The sequence below is a fragment of the Gossypium arboreum genome, chromosome 13 (genome assembly GCF_025698485.1).
Source record: "Gossypium arboreum isolate Shixiya-1 chromosome 13, ASM2569848v2, whole genome shotgun sequence".
In the NCBI taxonomy this organism is placed as follows: Eukaryota; Viridiplantae; Streptophyta; class Magnoliopsida; order Malvales; family Malvaceae; genus Gossypium; species Gossypium arboreum.
Window position 1 is genome coordinate 32,212,234 of NC_069082.1, and position 19,174 is coordinate 32,231,407.

The following is a 19,174-nucleotide window of genomic DNA, read 5'->3' on the forward strand; positions in this document are numbered from 1 at the left end:
ATTGTAACACACACTTACCAATAAATCAAATGAATTTTGGCAACAATCAAACAAGGAGGTTCGGCCAAAGTAAGAAGAACAACAGGATTTTGAGAGAGGGAGAGTTTGGGTATTCGGCCAATACAAGACTCAACCTAAGAGAGAAGAAACTAAAAAGAGCCGAAAGAAAAAAAAAAAGGGAGTCAGCCACTTGATCATGGTGTTTTGCTTAATGGAGAAAAGAGAAGAAGAAGGAAGGAGAAGTGAAAAGCAGAATTCGACTAAAGTAAACAAAACAAAAGAAAGGAAGCTGCCAACTGGAGTTATTGAGAGCAAAGTCGACACTCAGTTAGCTAATCCACAAAACAGCACCCAATGCAGAACCATTTTCGTCACCAATTACCATAGCCGAATTTTTGACCAAATGAACTCATCCAATTTGGTCGGCCTTCTACACACTAAACACCTCCCCAACATTCCTACACAACCGAAACACTAAGTGCCAGAGTTCAAACTCGGTACAACTCTCCTTCAAATTTGAACTTGCTTGATTTTCTCCTTAATTCCCCCCTGTCTACCAATTCAGACAATCAAAATCCCCCATAATTCTCTCCTCAGATTCGGCTAACAGAAATCTGTTCAAACTTTTAGTGTTTTGGTCAAACACAACCTCCTCCCATGGCCACCAGTAAAAATAATCTCCATTTACACAAGCAGGGATTCGAACTTACCACTAGACTAACAAGCTTTTTATGACAAGAAATAACTACATTTTTTTGATAAGCCTACTAATTAGAGACAGGGTTTTTTCCATTTAAAACAAAATTTTGTTAAAGCCAAAGCTTGAACCCAAGACTTCTCAGACACTTCCCAGAACACTTAACCACTGAAGCAGAGACACAGTTGTGTCACTTTCTTGCAAAAATAAATATCTTTGTGTAGTCTCCTAGCTGCACCCACTCAAGACCTAAAACTTCTAGGCCCAAAATTCGGGGCGTTACACCTTTTTCACAAAAGGATTCTTATTACTCCTAGGCTTAGTGCAATAAGTGTGTTTTGAACATTACTCTAAATTAGTTCTAAAAATTACAAAGATTTCTTCTGCGGTCCAGTTGTTCAGAAAACTTCTGGGAATGTAAGGACAATGGCTGATAGGTTTTCCCTAATTTCTTCTTCGAATATGGCATTAATGCTCAAGTTTCCCAACATTTCTTCTGCAGCTTCTTTTCTTGACGTATTTCGTTCAAGATAAATGGTTTCTCCTGACACGAATGTTTTGGATATATGGGGAAAGGTCATTAGTTCCCAGTTGACCTCTTTCCCACTCAATCGCACTCTTCTCCTTTCTTGCTTCTTTTTCAACTCCCTTTTCTTTTGTCTCCTGTCTGGTTTGTATCCTAAGCCAATGCAGTCTCGTTTTTCCATCAGTATGGGTGCCTCAACCCTTCCTTGTAGGTGTTTTTTGAGTCTCTTCCCAAGTAGGGTTCCTTCCCCAACCTTCAATTGCAGGCCCATCCTTGTAGTTTTGGATATTTTGGGCAGTGCTTCCTTCAACAATGAAAGTTGCATTAACAAATTCTAGTTGTAACATCCCGAATTAGGGCCTAGTCAAAATAGTAGTTTTTGGACCACAAATCTGATGTTAAAATAATTATTTTATGATCATTGTGAGGTCTAGGATATGGAAATAAGCATGTGTTAAAGTTTCATGAAGAAATTCTATGTGTAAGGTGTCCAATTGGAAATTAGGGACCAATTTGAATAAATAGCAAAACTTGGGTTCTAGAAGAAATTTGTATGAAATTGCTTTGGAATATTAATTAGAGGTCCTTAAATAGTAATTTGCCCAATTTCCAAGTTTTTGGACAAAAATGGGCATGCATGGAAAATTTTGGAAGTTTAGTAAGAAAGGGCATTTTGGTCATTTGGTAATAAACTAAATAAAAAAGGGAAATATCAAGCTAAAATCAGCTCATTTTCTTCTTCATGCTGCCAAAATTCCAGAGATCTCCATAGCTGGGGTTTTCCAACATTTCAAGCTTGATAGTAAGTCAATCCTAGCCTCGTTTTTAATGTTCTTCGTATTTTTGAGATCCTCGTTACATGCTCTTTCTATTTCTACCCATATCTCATGTTAGGGTTCATGTTTAGAAAATTACCCATGTATGAGATGTTTGTGTTTTTATGATTTATGAAGGAATATAAGAGTTTAAAAGATGGTAAACAACTTTTACTAAGTGATTTTTCATGGAAATGGCTTAAAGGACTAAATTGTAAAAGTTATGAAAGTGGGTAGAAAAATATAGAATGAAGGAAAAACATGGGCTGCTATAAGTGTGAATAATGTTCGGCTAGGCTTGGGTAGTCAAGGAATTACATGTATTTCATTATACGAGCTTTAGGACTAAATTGTAAATATTGTGAAAGGTTAGGGGCAAAATGGTCATTTTTCCTAGAGGTGAGTTTTAGGCCTAAAACAAATAATGTGATGTATTACTTATCTAATTTTATTGATATAGACCCCGAGGAACCAATTCCGCAAGGTCGACCATGGAAAACGAAAGGTTTCAGAATAACTGAGACACGAATTCGAAAAGAATACCAAGTAAGTTCGTATAACCCGAAGTAAACTCTTAATATACTTATAATACATGTTCTTGGATGTATGAAAATTTAGATATTCATTGCATGATAATCCATGATATGTGCTAGTGAAAATGAAAAGATGATAAATGTAACACCCTTCGCCCGTATCCCTCGCCAGAACAGGGTTCAAGGTGTTACCCGACTTAAACTCAATCAATCACACAAAAACCGTGCCGTAAAATTTCAACCAATTTAAAACTTTTCTTTTCACATGCAATCTGTCCCATATATGGGCTTACGAGGCCCAAAACATACATCTGGGGTGGTTCGGGACCCAACCGAAACTCATGAAAAACTTAGAAAATCTCTTGCATCAAAGCTTCACACGCCAGTGTGGGTATAGAGCACACGCCCGTGTGCTACTACCATGCATACAAACTTGAAAAACTTAGGTGCAGGGGACACACGGTTGGACAACACGCCCATGGGGGGCAGACCGTATGCCACACATGGTCTAGACACACGCCCATGTGTCTACCCATGTGGACAATTACAAGGCTATTTTCCAAGCCATTTGTCACCCTCGTAACATGTGCACATATACATATCCAATAACATACAACATGGCATAAATGAGCTCTTAAACATCTACAAACGTATGCTCAAGTCATTTTATTATGTAATAAATACCATAGAATTTGCTCACATCACAAGAGATAGTATCATACATATATATGAATAAACATTTAGGTCCACAACATCATTAGCATCATTAGCCAACATAGGCCAATTCACATGGCCAAAACACTTTATCAATACAAGCCAACACCTTTGGCTAGATTATAATATCACATACTCAACATTAAAACCCTATACATGCCATAGACTCGAAACACTAGGATTTACTTACACCAATAGCGTGAACTCGACAGTGTGATAACATCTCTAATGGCCTCCAACCTGAGCAAACCTGGCAACCCTAGAGAACATGGGAAAAAAGGGGGGTAAGCTTTACGCTTAGTAAGTTCTTAAGAAAACAATTAGCAGCTCATTTATATGTTTTATCAATGTTTACAACAAATACTCAAGTTCACAACAAGCTGTCTTCCTGAGCAATAGTCACTAAATTATTTATAACTGGAGCTACGAAACTCCAAATCAATTGACGTTAATTTTCCCTAAAAATATACTCATATATCCTATATCAATAAAATTTTTAGAATTTTTCGTCTTGCCAATCAATACCAGATTTTTCTTAAAGTTTCCCCTGTTTCACTATTTGACTAATCTGACCACTCTTCACTACGAGTCCAATTTCTCATTGTACAGAATTCAAAATATGTTCTCGTTGATTTCATTTGAAACTAGACTCATTAAGGAGTCTAATAATATAATCTTTATCTTATAACCATTTTTTTAAAAATTATAATGATTTTCTAAAAACAGAATAGGGGACCCTGAAGTCATTTGATTCTGTCCCATGCCACTTCAAATATCTCATTATCAGCAATTCTTTTGCTTACACGGTTTCTTTTTTAAGAAACTAGACTCATTAAGATTTAATTACATAATTTATTCAGCTCCTAAATCAACTCCCACAATTTATGGTGATTTTCCAAAATCACGTTACTGCTGCTATCCCAAGCAGATTTATTACAAATTTACTCTTTCACACATTCTTTGCATTCATATTATTTAAACATGTATATCACCAATCAATTTCATCACATATCTATACTTTTACTTAAGCATAATCTCAATACAATACATCATGCTCAATGATTCACACACAACCATACAAATTAGCAATTATAAGGTGGTTCCGCACATAGCCCACCCTTATCGATAATTTATGATGGTTTTACCCTTACTGACATATATGACATAGGCATTTTCACCTATGCTTCTCAATTCACATTCGTGATTCAATTCCAATCGATCTAACATGCATAAGTACATATCGCATACCTGGCCAACTAAATGTATTGAACGAATTCAATTGTCGATTTAACACAAGGTCTCATAATTGAACATAAACATGAAACCATTTCTCATATGTTCGATTCACATCAATCATCAAATTCATTTAATTCACATGTACATAATTAGGTTGTTCGTACCTAAATAATTTACTTTACGGAATGAATCCACATATCGTATTAGCCCATAGTCTTATAGCACCACACTTTTAATAGTTCACTGGCAATTTGCTTGTTAGGTAATAACCTGATTTCATCACCGGCCATAAGCCTGCTAGACCTTTAAGTCTGAATTCATTCACCGGCATTTCGCCTGCTAGGCTTGAAGCCCGATATCGTTTCACCGGCATTATAGCCTGCTAGGCCCGAGGCCTGATATTATCTCACCGGCATTATAGCCTGCTAGGCCCGAAGCCCGATATCATTTCACCGACATTATAGCCAGCTAGGCCCGAAGCCCGTATATCACATTTCGATAAATAATTCACCTATTCTTTCACACTTTCATAACTTGTACTTCAATTACGTATAACTGAAACACATATCTATGAACAAAGATTTTCATCCTTTCAACCACATAGGGTTTAATTTCCACATTGGAACACATATCTTAGTACATCATTTAATAGTATCAAAGTCGACTAGATATGCTAGTCACATACGGCTCATAACTTTAATTTAATATTCATTCAACACAAAGAACATATGTATATATATATACATATATACAATCAAACATTTCTTAATTATAATTATTCAACTCTTAAGCATATAACATGATCAAACACAAACACTTAAGAACTTACCTTGGATTTTATCGAATAACTACGGATTGACTAATCGACTAGTTTCGCTTTCCCTTTATCCAAAATTGGCTCCTTATGCTCTTGAGCTTGAATTAAACAAATTTAACTTATTGTTAATCAACTAATCAAGCATTGTATCATGAGTATATTTGGCTTTCACACATTTTAAACATAGTAATAATCATGCACATTAAAATCAAAGTGCAATTAATCCCATACACAAAAATATACGACACTTCATTTCCATCTACTTATATACACGTATCACATAAGACCATTTCATATTTTCTATCACCTAAATAAACAACAAATTTTCCAATTAATTTCTTAAGTCCACATTCGGCATCTATATCCATAAAAACACATTAGCCGATTACTATAAATCATCTAAACATTTTTCACTTAAATCACACATACATATCATGCTAGCACATAACACCATGATTTTGTCCTAATTTAGATGACCAATAATTTACAGATTACAACAAAGATATTAATCACTAAGCACCATAAATTTGTCCTAATTTGGACAACCAATAATTTCTGACATTACAGAACAAATTAATTAGTAACAAACTATCTTAAGTTCAATTTTAACTCCCTCATGCAATAACCAACAAAGATGCAAGTTAACTTCCAACATTCGGTCAAAGCATTTAAATAAAAGAATATGCATGCTAAATTTCCAGCATTTGGACAACATTTCAACTTGAAATTTTCCATCTTTTCACCTTCAATATTTCGAATATTCAAAAGCAAAAAGAAGAGTACAACTAATCAATTAAAATTTTTGAACATAATTCAAGGTATATGTTCAACTGAACATTCATGTTAACTCATAATCAATAAGGTATTAAGTAGAAAATAAAAACATTATTAGCATGCATGCTATCTACATATAACAACCATTCAACTTCCATCTATTATCAACCCTCAATACACAAAACATCAAAAACAACATCAAAGAAATATAAACATCCATGACCGAATGTCATCTTCATCAATTTACAAAAATTTTGCTATAAGCTAACTTCTATACTTGATGACCACTCCAAATATACAAAGATTTTCAATAAAGGAGCATTAAACATACCTTAATCTATACATTCCCCATAGCCGAATGCCTTAGCTTCATTTTCTCTTCTTTTCTTTATGGTTTTCGGCAATAATTAGGAGAAAGGATGGGTGTAACTTTGTTTTTATCACCATTTTCTATTATAAAAATTCATATTTCATCCTATTAATCTATTAAACATTTAATTCTTTAATATAAAAGACATGAAATGCCCATCATCCACTAACTATTATAATGCTAAAATAAAATGCATATATTATTTGCACCATACTTAAGTTATAATATAAAATGCACATATTGCTTATCATTCCCATCATGGCCAGCCACTACAACTAAAGTGGGAAGTTTGACATGCAAATCCTCCTATTTTGCACTACAATTTATTTGGCCACTACAAATTAACCTATCACATTTTCAAGAATTTTCTCATAAGTCCTATTTCATAATTTCACTCACAAATGACAAAATCAAAGAATGAAATTTTCACACATGCACTTTCACATATAATAAGCATGGAATATAACATTTAATTATTTTTGTAACTCAGTTTTGTGGTCCCGAAACCACTTTCCGACTAGGGCCAAATTAGGTCTGTCACAATAAATGTCCGGGTTGAAATAAAAGGGGAGATTCGATTGATAAATTATGACTTACATGACATGAGATCCTGCATAGGTTGCAGAAAAGGATTTAGCCCGGACGAGTAATCTGATGATCTTAAAATAGAAAGGATCTAGCCCGAACGGGTGTTCCTTGAATGATCGAGTCTCCCGAAGAATATGGGTGCATTAAGGATTTAGCCAGGACGGGTAATCCAATTGAGGACTGAATTTAGCCTAGACTGGCAATTCAGATCCGAGCTTATGAAAGCAATTGCCGTTAAAAGGGATTTAGCCTGGACTGGTAATCCTGTCGTAAGGTGTAAGGTTCGCAAAAGTGCGTACTTGATATGATCACTTGTATGACTTGACAGTAATTGGGCTATCCATCGAGATTTCTGAGAAATTCAACGGGATTAACATGATAAATAGAGATGGAAATATTGAATTGATGAGCTCATCTAAGACTAATGATATGATGCATTGTTAGGACACTAACTTGATGATTGGGTACATGTGATAGGGAAACTATTTCATGCTTGTTGGAATCATTGCCTAATATGGTTGTATGCTAATTAACCGATACGTTTACTTTCCAGTTACCCGGACTTACGAAGAATATAAATGCTTACATCCTTCTCCTTTCCCTGTCTTATAGAGCTCGTGGACTTATGAAGATTGGGAGACGGTTGGAGAATTAACACACTATCGACTTGTTCTGCTTTGGTATATAGATACTTCTATTTTTTTTAATGGCATGTATAGGATTCTTAGTTATTTTGTTATATGTGTCATTTGGCTAGCCAATGTAAGGGCTTGAATGATATACTTATTCATTTTGTATATGGCCATAGGATATGACTCATTTTTATGAAGGTTGTAAACCTACTAATTATGCATGTCATGCTTGAATATTTCATTAGATAGTTAATGCGATATACCATGGATGGATATGTGTAATGTGATCGAATCATTAAAAGATGGTTAGGTCATAATTGGCAATGAGTTATAAAACAAGTTAAGTATAAAATGTGATTACTGGAGTGGTAATCCATAATGCTTAAAGGATAACCTAGCATGTGCTAAACCAATAAGATGAGGTTAACATGCAAAAGACTATGCCAAGGTTGTTTAAGAGTATAATTAGGCCATGTTAAATACCATTGAAATCTATGAGTGTGTTTGGTTATTTGAGGGTGACTAAAGGCTTGGAAAATAGCCTTGAAAAGGTCCACACGGGTAGACACATGGGCATGTGTCTAGGCCGTGTGTGACACACGGTCAGCCCCCATGGGCTTGTTCCCTAGTCGTGTGTCCCCTGCACCTAAAATTTTAGGTCAGTTTGTATGGTAGTAAACACACGGGCAAAGACACTGCTGTGTGTCTAAATCGTGTGGAGGACACGTCCTAGCACACGGGCGTGTGTCTTGGCCGTGTGCCTCAAAATGAATGATGACATCATAAACAGAATGTCCGAGTTTTTTAACACGGGTGTGTGTAGGCCGTATGAGGGACACGTGCCAGGGACATGGGCATGTGCTTGGCCGTGTGAAAACCCCTATAAGATCAAAATGGAAAATAAATCCAATAATTCAACACGGGTGAGGGGCACAGGCATGTCCCCAAGCACACGGGCGTTTACTTTGCCTTCACATAGGCGTGTGAGGCATAACCCTAGGAATTTTATTAAAATTTTCTATAGTCCCTAGTTTAGTCCCGGACCTCTAATAATGTATAATTTGGGCCCTGTAGGTCCATAATAGGTATAATATGATTTTGTTTAATTGGTTTTAATTTGGAAATGAAATTTTATAATCCGTTTTTTCGGAATGATTTTGTTTGCGAGTGGTAACGCCTCGTACCTAATCCCGGTCTCGGGCACGGGTAAGGGGTGTTACACTAGTGGTCGAAAAGAACATTCTATTGTTTCATCATCCGCTTCTATGTATGGTGCGTCATTAGTTACGGATGCAATGATATCCTCTTTAGTGTTTATTGTCACCAGTCGACCCTCCGTTACCAACTTCAATTTTTAGTGTAGTGACGACGACACTGCCCCAGCCGAGTGAATCCAAGGTCTAGCCAACAAACAATTATAAGAGGGCTTGATATCTATCACTAGAAAAATCTACCTCATAGGTGTTTGGACTAATTAAGAGAGGTATTTCAATCCTTTCCATCACCTTCCTTTCTGTACCATCGAATATTCTCACTATATTTTGACACGTCTTCATGTGAGAGCTATCCACAAGTAATTTGTTCAGTGTGGATAGAGGCAAGATGTTCAGCGCAGATCCATTGTTGATTAACACCCCTGACAATGTATATCATTTGCAGCAGGTAGTGATATTTCGGGCTTTCGTGGATCCCATGCTCCTTTGAGGTATTTCATCATCATTGAAAAAGATGAAATTGTCAGCACTTATATTGTTAATCAGGTGATCTAGCTTATTCAGAGAGATATCATTAGCGACATAAGTCTCTTTCAGCACCTTCATCAATGCACTACGATGTGTCTCTGAGCTCAAGAGCAAGGCTAGTACTAATATGCGGATTGGTCATTTATGTAGCTATTTCACAACACTATACTCACTATAATTTAAGAATTTCAATAATTCCTTAGCCTTGTTCTCAGTTACCGGCTCATTAACTAGTGATTCCAGTCTAGCTATCTTTTCTTTCTTATGTTCAACTGCAGGGTTTTTCCTTTAATGGGCTCGCTTTTTATATTTTCAAGGTCATAACGCCTCTCACTACGCGTGTAGAAACCAATATCCTGGCTCTTTTCTGAAGTGCTAACCGAGTTCTCCTCTCCTGGGATCATCACGTTTCAGTCATAATTCCATAGAACCCTTTTGATATCTTTATAAGGAAAAGCCACGGGTTTCTAAATTATGACTCTCAATGCAGCTTGTGTTCTTGCTTCATTATTTCTCGACCGTGAAATAATCATCACTGGGTGATTAACCTTGGAGACCTTCTCTATTGATCCTTCATCTAAGGCGTAGATGTCGCCTCTTTCTGAGCCTTTGACATCTTCAAAGAATTCCAACTCCTTATTATCCATCAGACTTTGCACTAAAGCTCTGAATTTAGTGTATTCCTGAATCTCATGACCTTCTTCAGCATGAAACTCACAATAGCTCTTCATCCTTTTATGTACCTCCTCTGAATCTTGAACAGTTAATCCTACGTCACTACAAGAAAACAGACTTTTAGCGGCACTTTTTTAGCCTCGCTAAAACTATTTGTGGCGTTTTCACAAGCGCCGCAAAAAACGCCGCTATAAGAAACGCCGCAAAAATTTGCGGTGCTTATCTAGAAAAACGTTGCTAAAAGTCAGGATTTTTAACGGCGTTTTTGTGAATAGCGCCACTAAAAGTCATGGTTTTTAATGACGTTTTTGTGACATTTTTGGGAAAAGCGCAGCTAAAAACCCTGACTTTTAACGGCACTTTTCACAAAAACGCCACTAATTTTGACAGATTTAATATGCACATTTTTTATCAATATCCAACCCTTCTTGCATTAAATCCAATCAAAATCAACAAATATAGCATGAAATGCAACCAAAATCAACAAATTTAGCATAAAAATACAGCCAAAAACATTCATTCTAAATGATACTTCAAATTTAATGAAAGATATATGATGTAATTTAAGCATCATACGTCCTCGACCTCCACGCGTCGCACCACTTTCAGCTGAGAAATAATATACTATTATTATATTAAAATTGAGAAATAAATCAATAATAAAAGTCCACATGTAAAATGAACTTAACATTACTTTGAAATTCTCCAAGCTCGTCAAGTGTCTCCGGTACATTCGAAGATCCAACAACTGTCTGCTGTTCACTATTTGCTTCTTCTTAATTTTGAGTATTCTGGACAATACTTAAATCTCGTAATTTTCTTCTACGCATTTTTCCTGCAATACACATAAAATAGTTGAAGTTTTAGTAACAAATTACAACAATAATAGTACATATAAAATAGTTAAATTGTATAACATGACCAAGATTAAAATTATAATATTACATATAATTAAAAAAACGTAAAATCTTACTACATCATTATTTGTAAATATCTTCATCCACATCATGTCGAGCCCATTAATGTTTTGTACTAGTATTAGGGATATTTTCATCTAAGTTTTGTTCTGGAAAAGGTAGTGTTTCTGATCTTTCGACGATGTCATCTCTACTTCCATTACCCATGTCAAACAAGTCTCTAGGGGTGTTCCGGAGTACAACATACCAACCCTCATCAGTTGGATCTTTCGAATAAAAAACTTGTTTCACTTGAGAGGAAAATACATATGGCTCGTCCATCAATTGTTGTCCAGTGTGAATAAAGCGAGAGAAATTAACCATTGTAAAACCAATTTGATCTTTTTTAATTCCGCGAGCAGTATTAACATCAACCCAATCACACCGAAATAAGAAAACTTTCCATCTGCCATAGTAATCCAACTCAATAATGTCGGTAAGAAGTCCGTAATACTCCACATTACCCTCAACCGAATTATTGTCCCTAGCACTAGCATAACTTGTAATTGAAGAATTAACAACAATTCCACAATTTTGAGTTCTCCTTATTCTCTCGCGATATTTTGTATGAAATCTGTATCCATTGATGAGGAATGCACTATATCTTTTTATTACTCTGTTCGGACCTTGGGAAAGCCATTTAACTTCGTTATTGACATCCTTCCCACTCCAAATCTATTGAATCGAAAGTAAATTGAGTAACTATAAATGTATTATGTAAAAACATTCTTATTTAATTAACTAAATTTCGCGATTATATATAACTTATTAACTTCAGTTACATACCATTTAGCTTAACCATTCATGAAAAGATTCTGTAAATAACTTATTAATCTCTCGATGTTGTAATCTTCGAGAGCGTGCACGAGATCTCAAAATTTGTTTGTACTCACTATGTTAAAAAAAAATTCAATTGGTTAGAAGATAAACAAATCAAAACGACGAATATATGAGGAAATTTTAGAACTTACTTGCGTAATGGTTCAATTGAATCGTGGTGAAAAAGTACATATCGATGTGCTTGTATCCACGATATATCATCTAATTCTGCAATTTCAACTTTGACGATTGGTTCTCCATAACTTTGGAATAAATAAGTTTCAGCCAAGTTATGATCATTGAGCCCAGCATTTCTACTTAGTCTATTCAACATCTTTTAAATATCTAGAACAGAAGGTTATGCACTCCTCTACCAAGTAGCCTTCAGCAATTGATCCCTCTGGATAACGTTTATTGCGATAATACGACTTCAATTTGCTTAGGAACCTAAACACGATATACAATATTTATCAAAAGCTATAACTAAATGTATAGAGGTGAATGAATGAATACTTGAGAAATAAATTAACACCTTTCTATAGGATACATCCATCGATAAAAAACTGGTCCACCAAGTATTGCTTCGTGAGAGAGATGGATTACCAATTGCACCATAATAGTGAAGAAGGAAGGTGGAAAGATCTTCTCCAAATTGCATAAAGTCAAAGCCGCTCAATCCTGTATTTCTCAGGTTCTTCAACATCCAAATTTTTGCCACAAACAGCTTTCATTATATTGGATAGTTCAATTATACAGGACGTTACGTTTTTTGACATACAGCAACGTAAAGCAACTGGGAGTAAATCTTGCATCAAGATGTGATAATCATGTGATTTTAATGAATATAATCTTCGATCTTTAAGACTCACACATCGAGATATATTTGACGCATACGCATTTGGGACCTTTATATCCTTCAACACCATGCAAAACACTTCTTTCTCTTCCTTTGACATTGAAAAAATAGAAGGCGGCAACCGATATTTCCCATTCGAAAGTACTTGAGGATGAAGATCACACCGAATTCTCATGTCAACTAAATCAAGTCGACTCTGAAGATTGTCTTTTGATTTTCCATCGACATTCAAAATTGTCTCAATCATGTTCTCGCAGACATTCTTCTCAATATGGATGACATCAAGATTGTGGCACAAAATGTTGTGCTCCCAATAAAGCAACTCAAAAAAAAATACTCCTTTTTTTCCACAAGTCCACCTCATTAGGATCATCCTCATCGTCAGATTCATCATCAGATTCATACCTCGATCTTCTCTTTATTTGTGTGTTAGGTGGTTGATTCATCTTCCCATAACTAAAGTTGATATCTTTTAACATAAACAAGATTTCAGATCCAACGGTCTGCTCAGGAGCTCCTCTGTACTCTTCAGTACCGTCAAATAGAGTCCTCTAAAATCTAAATTTATGATTTCCATCTAACCACTGACGATGGCCCATGTAAGAGAACTTCTTCCCATTGTACAACCACTTCGAACAAGTTTGCACAGCACAACAAGGACAAGCATAACGTCCTTTAGTACTCCAACTCGATAAATTAGCATAAGCCGAGAAATCATTAATTGTCCACAACAAAGCTGTACGTAAATTAAAGTTCTTCTTTCTCAGTACATCATATGTCTCAACACCCGACCATAACTATTTTAACTCTTCAATAAGTGGCTACAAATAGATGCCAATATCATTTCCGGGACCTTTCTCTCCAGGAATAATCATTGATAAAATAAATGAAGATTGCTTCATACAAATCCATGGAGGAAAATTGTAAGGAACAAGCACTACAGGCCAAGTACTGTACGAAGTACTCATGATTTTAAATGGATTAAAGCCGTTAGCTACTAGCCCAAGCCTCACATTTCGAGGACAGCTTGCAAAGCTTGGAAATTTACTGTCAAATAATTTCCAAGCTAAAGAATCCGCACGATGTCTTAATAATCCATCAGCGGCCCGTTGATCATTATGCCACCTTATAGATTCGGCTGTCTTTGACGACATGAAAAGCCTTTGAAGTATTGGTATTAGGGGAAAATATCGCAAAACCTTGACTGGCTTCTTTCTTAACTGTGCCCCACCTTCATCCGTATTCACATCTTCTGCATTCCTATCCATCCAACGAGACTTACCGTAAACATGAAAAGACTGTTGGTTTTTCTGATCACCCCAGTACAACATGCAGTCATTTGGGCAACTATGAATTTTATCATATCCAAGGCCCAAATCTTTTATGAGTCTTTTCATATCTTGACAAGATTAGGGTATTTTTGCAAACGGAAACATCTCTCTCAGAAACTCTAGCAGCATTGTAAAAGAGTTTCCGATCCACCCTCCCAAACATTTTAAGTGAAATAGACGAATACAGAAGGACAATTTTGAATATTTTGATCCCTCGTAAAGTTCTTCGCTCATTTCATTAAGTAAATTGTAGAACTTCGTCGCTTCTTCATTTGGCTCCTCATCAGGTGCACTTGTTTCCGTTTCGCAAAAAAAACATTTCCATCAATATTACAATCATCGGATGTAATAAAGTCAGGTGGAAACGATTGCTCACCATGACTGTGCATATTAAATGCATCCTGCAACATACCTTCCATGTCATCTTGTCTAACACACTGGTGGAAAGTAGTATCAAGATAAGTCAGATTAATCATTGAAGAAGTTCCACTAGACGTACACTCACCATGAAAAATCCATTTTTTATACCCCCGAATAAAGCCATCAACAATTAGATATTCGTAGACAACTTCACGAAAATGCCAATTGATGTTGACACACTTCTTACACGAGCAAAGAATCATATTCTCTTGGCTTGCATTTTGAAATGCAAAATTTAGAAAAGTTTGTACTCCATTTCGATAGGCATTGCTTACCCTTGACAAATTCATCCAACTCCTATCCATTTGGTAGTTCTTGAAATCTAAAGTTTACAATAAATTACACGCATAAGTTGTTTATTTATAAGTATAATAAAGTTATGTAAGTCATGTATTATGTAAGATATTTATTATGTAAGTTATGTAAATTATGTAAGTTATGAAATTTGATCTTTAAATTATATAAGTTATGTATTATCTAAGTTATGAAATTTGATCTTTAAATTATGTAAGTTATGTATTATGTAAGTTTTGAAATTTGATCTTTAAATTATGTAACTCATGTATTATATAAGTTATAAAATTATGTAAGTTATAAAATTTAATCTTTAAATTATGTAAGTTATGTATTATGTAAGTTATGTAAATTATGTAAGTTATGTATTAAATAATATTTAAAACTTATCTTGAGATGGGATTTGGATAATATTGCAACTAAAGTATAAACTATTCAATCAATAATGACAAACCTAAATTGAAACTTTGTTTAACTAATTACATTGAACTTGCAAATGAGGAAATGGATGAAACCCAACCTTATTACAAGTTTTTATTTTTTGGAAAAAAAAGAACAGTAATTTGATTTCTATATTAAAATAAATTTAAATAATGGTCAATATTATTATATTGATAAAAAATATTTATAAGTCTTAAAAACATTTAAAAATATTAAATATTAAAATCAAACATTATTAATATAAAAAATTAATCAATATGATGTATTACTTTGACATTACGCTTATTATTAGAAATATATACAAGGCGTGGGATATAATTTGATGAGTAACAAAAAGTAACTTTTCATTTTAAAAGCTTTTAAATCATTTTTTGGAAAAAAGAATAGTAATTTGATTTTATATTAAAATAAAATTAAATAATGATCAATATTATTATATTGATAAAAATATATTTATACGTTTTAAAATATTTAAAAATATTAAATATTAAAATCAAACATTATTAATACCAAAAATTAATTAGTATTAAATATATACTTTTAGTCAAGAACACAGTATTTAATCATATAATAAATTAATATTTTTAGTCAATATATTGAAAAATCATGTTAATATTTAAATAGCAAAATTACATTGAAATTGTGCAACTAATTGATTGCAAAAAAATTGCACAAGTTCAAATGTACAGTAATAAACTTAAAATTTATAAACTAAGATGAACATTTATTAAGAGTTATATAAATAATTATAAAAATTGTATATAATTTTTCAACTAATAAAGTATAATATAATTATAACATAAAATTTGATACAACCATAATGGTTAACCAATCAATCACCATTTTGTAAAAATAGAAGAAACATGTGCTTGATAAGATAAAGTATAATTTTTTAACAAATTATACTATATAAACAACAACTTCAGAAGTCTCACATTTATAATTTTAATTGCATTTTTGTATGGTGTTCAAGTATTGAAACATGCATTGCTAGAAGAGGCAAGCATTGGAGGCAGAGCAGGTATGCTGCTGCACTATCTAAAAAGAAATGAGAAAGTCATGGTCATCGCAATTACCACAATGGAGGACCCAAAGCCTTACCTAAGTCAATGTGGATTGAAGCTAAGCAAATTGGATGGCAGAAAACTAGAGAAGTAGCAGAGGGATGCCGACGGAGATGTAGCAGAGGGATGCCAACGGAGATGTAGCATAGAGCTGCCAACGACGATGCGGAGGACTACTGAAGGCGATGCAGCAGACGTAAACCCAAAACTCTTGACCAACTGTCAACATTAACAAATATATATGAGTTCCAGATCAAATAAGGTCCCAAAAATGACAATAAAACATCAAAAAATGTTGAACCTAAAGTAGTGTTTTTAATGTAGAACAAACATATAAGTGTCTACATATCAACCATTTAATATAACTGGTCTCGCATTATAAATTCTGTAAACTCTTTGCTTTACATTTAAAGGAATAATCACTGCAACATCTAGTCTCCAACAATATATTCAATCTCCATACAACCCATCCAAACCTCTAAAAAACCAAATTACATGCATATACAATCTCATAGTGCATTGCATATAATTTGATATCAACAACAGATTCGGACAGCTGAACTTAATGAAGAAAATCAGCACAAATGACAGTGCATTGGATAGTAAACTTGACACTTTACTCTCAATTAATTTAGTAGCATAACATATGTTACAATTACAATATGACTTATTCAACTTTAAAACAGCAGCCAAGTTTAACATTTAACCACTAATATTTTATTTTCCTTTAACACCAAAGCAGCAGACCGGTTATACAAGTCGCATGCTAAAACAAAATACATTCAGCAGTCAACCTGTGCATATACTTCTCACATTTACATCTCTTCTAACAGCAACATTTCGGTAAAATAAAAATAAAAATCAGCATGTATGTTTAACTCCTAAATTCATAATTTTAATAGTCCATTTGTCGAACCACCCTGCATGAAATATTTATATTTCAAACATAATAATTTTACACGTTACCATGTGCTTTAAGTACACCACCATGTGCTAATCCATAAAGAAGACCATGTTCTTCATTTAAACTCAAACATGACACAGCATCTGAATGCTTGATCCATAAAGATCTTTGGCGTTTCACTTCAATGTAATTACTTGGTTTAATTGAACTTTTGAGGATTTCTTTCAAAGATAGTAATGTACCAGCTCGTTTATGAACACCAGGGTTCTTAACAGATACTTTCCATACACGAATTTTACCATCTTGATGACCAGTAAAAATCTTTGCACCTACTATAACAATGGTTTTAACCAATCCACTATTTGATTTGAAACCATTAAATTCTTTAAGATTTTTCCATACACGTATGTTCTTTCTATCAGAACCCTAAATCAAATTTCAAAATTTCAAAATTTTAGTTACATAGTTCAGAAACTTCCTACATCTATGTGGCTTTACCTAGAATTCTGTAACAGAATATAAAACCAAACCAGCTGCATCAATTGCTAATGCTGTAACAGCACATTCATTTAAACTCAAACATGACACAGCATCTGAATGACACATCATCAATTGCTAATACTTCAATGTAATCAATTGCTAATACTTTTCTACTGCTACTAAGCTTCTAAAGGAAGTACAATTAAAAGATGTGTTATTATCTAATTCATTGACAATTTATAGATTCATTGAATTTGCCTTCCAAATTTTCATTCAGATGCAACTAGATAAACTTACTACTAGTTATAAAACTGAGATGAACACTAAAATTTTAGTTACATAGTTCAGAAACTTCCTACATTTATGTGGCTTTACCTAGAATTCTGTAACAGAATATAAAACCGAACCAGCTGCATCAATTCCTAATGCTGTAACAGCACATTCATTTAAACTCAAACATGACACAGCATCTGAATGACACAGCGTCAATTGCTAATACTTCAATGTAATCAATTGCTAATACTTTTCTACTGCTACTAAGAGTCTAAAGGAAGTACAAAGATTAAAAATAGACTAAAGTTGAAGACAATCTTTGAAATATACTTGATCAGTAAAAATCTTTAAATTCTTTAAGATTTTTCCATACACGTATGTTCTTTCTATTAGAACCCTAAATCAAATTTCAAAATTTCAAAAACCCAAACATCTCCAAAACCCCGAAAAGAGAGAGAAGCACAACAATCTAACATTACCAATGTCAGCATGCTAAAGTCTAGGGTTCAAAAGAACAACTAAATGAGAGTACATTGATTTGTTGGACTCGCAAAAGCTAGCCTTCAGTCGGGTTTGATTTCGAAATGAAATCCCTTAATCTTTCCGCTTGCTGCAAAAAAAAACCAGAAGTGAAATCAAAATCGAAATGAAATCGAAAATAAACTGCTTGCTTGCTGCAATGAAATCGAAATGAAACAAGGAGCTTCGGGTTTGATTAGAAATCGAAATGGAAGAGAAAATTTGGGTTGGAACAAAAACCATATTTAACCCAGTGACAATAGATTGAAACAAAAACGAAATAATAATAACCTGTCAAACCAAAAGAGAAAGAGAGACGGCAAATGGGTTTGATTTGGGGAAAATTTGGGGTTCAGGGGAAATTTTAATTTAGGGGAAAATAAGGGTTTCGGTATTGTATTGGGTGAAATGGATGAAACAAAAACGGCGCCGTTTTGCTAAACATAATGACGTCAGTAAATTGCAAAAGGAACGAAGTAGTTTTATTTAAACTTTTAGCGGCGTTTTTAAAAACAGCGCCACTAAAATTATAGAATTAGCGACATTTTTGAAAAAGCGCCGCTAAAACTCGATCTTTAGCGGCGCGTTTTTTAAAAATGCGGCTAATTCTATATTTTTAGCGGCGCTTTTTTTAAAAACGCCGCTAATTCCCTTGGAGACATAGAATGACGTCGTTTATGCTAAAGTGAATTTTGATA

The 19,174-nt window shown here is 34.1% G+C and overlaps 2 long non-coding RNA genes across 3 annotated transcripts; both read right to left on the reverse strand.

Annotated features, from left to right (window-relative positions):
• Positions 1-3,262: 3,262 nt before the first annotated feature.
• LOC128286945 (uncharacterized) lies at positions 3,263-5,590 on the reverse strand. The gene is made up of 2 exons (XR_008277635.1): positions 5,351-5,590; positions 3,263-3,544 (listed from the first exon to the last, which is right to left on the reverse strand). It is a non-coding gene; the product is annotated as an uncharacterized LOC128286945 (long non-coding RNA).
• A 3,208-nt stretch (positions 5,591-8,798) lies between these two features.
• LOC108461620 (uncharacterized) lies at positions 8,799-18,881 on the reverse strand. Of its 2 annotated transcripts, none has more exons than XR_001867796.2 (5): positions 18,768-18,881; positions 18,490-18,567; positions 16,338-16,519; positions 10,814-10,954; positions 8,799-10,728 (listed from the first exon to the last, which is right to left on the reverse strand). It is a non-coding gene; the product is annotated as an uncharacterized LOC108461620 (long non-coding RNA). The 2 variants fall into 2 exon arrangements; XR_008276947.1 differs by having other exon boundaries at positions 18,437-18,567.
• Positions 18,882-19,174: the final 293 nt, after the last annotated feature.